Raw genomic sequence first — 3,885 nt, 5'->3', positions numbered from 1 at the left:
GCGCGTGTGATACACGCGCGGAACGCCGCGGAACAAAAGCTGTGCGTGACGGCGCGTCTGGGCGACTCTCTGGTTGATCTTCCTGGTCCGGACTCGTCTCGACGTCACGATCACGATGGTGGTCTTAAAATCACGAGATTCCAAACGGTTAGTGAGTTATGATCGATTGAATGAACGACCGTTTTAAAAACAAATCGAAAAAGGCGATTTCCGGTTAATTACCTTCGGCTGGGATCGGCGGTGAACTGGTCGATCTCGGCTCTGGACGTGGTGGTGGCGGCGGTACGATCTCAGGTGTGAGTGACGGCTCAATCTCTGTAGAGTTACAACTCTTAGGGTTTCTGAGGAATAAAATAATGGCAATAATGGTTTATATATTGGACTCACCAAAGGCTTCCAGCAACACTAACGGACTCTGACGGGCCGAAGTGATTGGGCTGAAAATTGGGTCGTTACAAAAATATACTTCATATATAAATTCTCTGCTTAACGTCGCAGTTATCAGAAATTAACCGTTCTTGTTTTGGCGTTAAAGTGAACACAAACTGTTTTTTTGCCTTCTTTGCATGGATGGGTCTCTTTTTTCGTCAACTCATAAAATATTCTTATGGGTTTTAGACTAGGCAGCCATTTATGCGGGTTATTAGTAGCCTATGTCAACTCCTTTGCATCACACTCTCAAATAAGAGTTCACACAACCCGTTTCTATATTATCCAAACAAGACGTAGCCCAAATCATTTTCTTGCTGTTCATGGTAACATCTCTTTGTACCAGTTTATTTTAAGAAGTTAGTTGGTTTAATAACTTACAGAAAGAGAGATGCATTCTTTTATAACAACAATGATAAATTAATTACATAGCTATAAAACAAGTTTGTATTTTATCTTTGTTACATTTTCTTAATAATCAGAAACATGAATGTGGAGCAAGAATTACCAAATGTCAATGACCAACTTTATCCACTTTGGTTTAGACCAAAAGTAAAATGCATACTGTGTACACTAATTTAATAAGAAGCTAAAGGGTAATTGCGTGTGTTGGTAATAAACACGAGATACAAAGAAATAAAAATTCTTTAGGAAAATGAAGCGAACAAAAATTCTTTAGTAGAATTCCTGAGATATATGTGTAAAAATTGCATGCGAAAACAAGCATAACAATAAGCATGATTTATTCTAGATAGCTTTCCTCTCCATTCAAACAATGGAGTAAAAGTTCAAAACACATGATAACAAAGCCACCACGGTCAAGTGGGGAAATAAAGATACGATGGATAGGGGAAAATCGTTAACACGGGAACACCAAGAAACTTGAGAAGTCCGAGGCCAATTGATATAAACGCCAACCAAACAAGTATAAATCCGACATTACAACCATAGCTAATTCAGTTCACAGCATTGCAAATAAATAAATTTCAATCCACGCAGGCTACGGTTCTGCCTTCTGAATGCACGAAATAATAAGAAAAGCACACATATAGGAGTTAGTTTTTAAAATTCAAAAGCCAAACTAAAAAGAGCAGAGAGAGAGAGAGAGAGAGAGATTCATACCCAATCCAGATATGTTGTTGAACCGTTAAACCTGTTGATCCATATATAATATGATCCAAATTTAATTAAACCACCACTATTTGAAAATCGGGTAAACTCAGTAAAAATCCAAACACCCATTAACTTGTCATCTCACACTGGTTAGGGGCCCATATGAAACTTAAAAAAAATCTGATGTCTTTCTCATTATTAGAAAGGAATTATTCTAAAAGTCAATTGTAAAATGGGGATCATCCTAAAAGTCATTTGGGATGTATAAACTTTTACATAAGCAGGGATGAATATTAGATAATAACTATGGTATAAAATACAGGAGTGCTATTAAAAATATATTTAAAGTACAAAACCACTTACTTTTTGTCTCGAAGATGACTGACCTTTCTCTTTGTATGTCACGAATGTCAAGAATGTCAAGAATTTCATCAATAACATACACAACAAACGTATTAGACACGAGCATGTCATGCAATAAACATGCTCTAAAAGACCTTATCTTATACTGTATTACGATAAAAGACCAACCTAAAAAACATGCAATAAACATACTCTAACATGTAAAAAAGTGCGTTTTGAAATCCCGAGTTGGAAATTTCCTCAAAGTTTGTAATGGAAAGAAAATGGTTGTGGTGTCATATATTTTAATATTCTTGTGATCGTGTAAACAAACCATGTTTATATTAAGATCACACTTTTTCATTGATTGATGAGCGAAACGGATAAAAACAATTTTGTATGTATGAAAGACAAACCTTTTCATCTAGTATAAAGAAATTGAGACTAATGATTTCATTATTTCGTTTTGGATTTTTAGCTAACCAAACACGTAAAACTTTTCCTACTATTTTTTGTTTATAACGTTTCATTTGAATATCTTCTTAAAATTTGTAAACTAGTAACTACTTAGAACCTTTTTTTCCACCATTTTATTAGTTCGATAAGTGAAAATTTTATTTTGAGAAATGTATATCAGAGACTATTTATAGATTTAAAAAATATATTTGAATAGTCACAACTATTCAATTTGAATAGTCACATTTTTCCAATTTAAAAGTAATTATTTTCAAAAGATAATTATAAGAATAGTCACAACTTTTCACATTTTTTAAAGATATTTATATGAATTTTTAGAAAAGACGCAACTTTCCAACATTGAACTTTTATAAAAGACAACCTTTTGACATCTTAAAAATGACACAACTTTTCAATTTAGAAAAAACACAACTTTTTAACATAAAATTTTTAGAAAAAACACAATTTTTGACATTTTTTAGAAATGACACAACTTTTCAACATAAGTGAGATTCACAACCTTTGGAATTAATCAGGATTGCTATTATTAGTAGATGGTGTAATTTTAATAAGAAGCTATAATGACTCCATTGAGATTGTAGATAATTGAGCAAAATAATTATTTAATACCGAACAATGTCGTTTAAAGGCCACTTCCTTGGCGACTGGACGTCCGAACTCACACTAAAGGAGACGCAGTTCTCTTCGGGAGCATGGTTTGTTTCTTCAATCTCTTTATTGACACAGACATGAATCATGTGGACTGCTTTGTGTTTCATATTGGCCTTGTCCCTTGTGTTATTCAGGGGCTTGATGGACAGTCAGATCCAAAGAGCATACATGGAGGATGTGAAGTTCTGTCTGGAGAGAAATGGTCAGCTACTAAATGGATGAGAAAAAAAAGCTACTTCTTTTTTCAGGTTCATATCGTTAGAAGCTAATTAAAACGCATAATAAGAAGCTAAAGGGTAATTGCGTGTGTTGGTAATAAACACGAGATACAAAGAAAGAAAATTCCATAGGAAAATGAAGCGAACAAAAATTCTTTAGTAGAATTCCTGAGATATATGTATAAAAATTGCATGCGAAAACAACCATAACAATAAGCATAATTTATTCTAGATAGCTTTCGTCTCCATTCAAACAATGGAGTAAAAGTTCAAAACAAATGATAACAAAGCCACCACGGTCAAGTGGGGAAACAAAGATACGATGGATAGGGGAAAGTCATTATTAACACCAAGAAACGGTGAAAAGTCCGAGGCCAATTGATATAAACGCCAACCAAACAAGTATAAATCCGACATTACAACCATAGATAATTCAGTTCACAGCATTGCAAATAAATACATTTCATTCCTCGGATAATCCACGCAGGCTACAGTTCTGCCTTCTGAATGCACGAAATAGTAAGAAAAGCACACATATAGGAGTTAGTTTTTAAACTTCAAAAGCCAAACTAAAAAAAAAAAGAGAGAGAGAGGAAAGATTCATACCCTTTCCTCATGATAACGTTCTAGCTCGCGTCTATATTCTTCCCACAAC

The sequence above is a fragment of the Brassica oleracea genome, chromosome C4, assembly GCF_000695525.1.
Source record: "Brassica oleracea var. oleracea cultivar TO1000 chromosome C4, BOL, whole genome shotgun sequence".
Taxonomy (NCBI): Eukaryota; Viridiplantae; Streptophyta; class Magnoliopsida; order Brassicales; family Brassicaceae; genus Brassica; species Brassica oleracea.
This window is presented reverse-complemented; position numbering follows the sequence as displayed.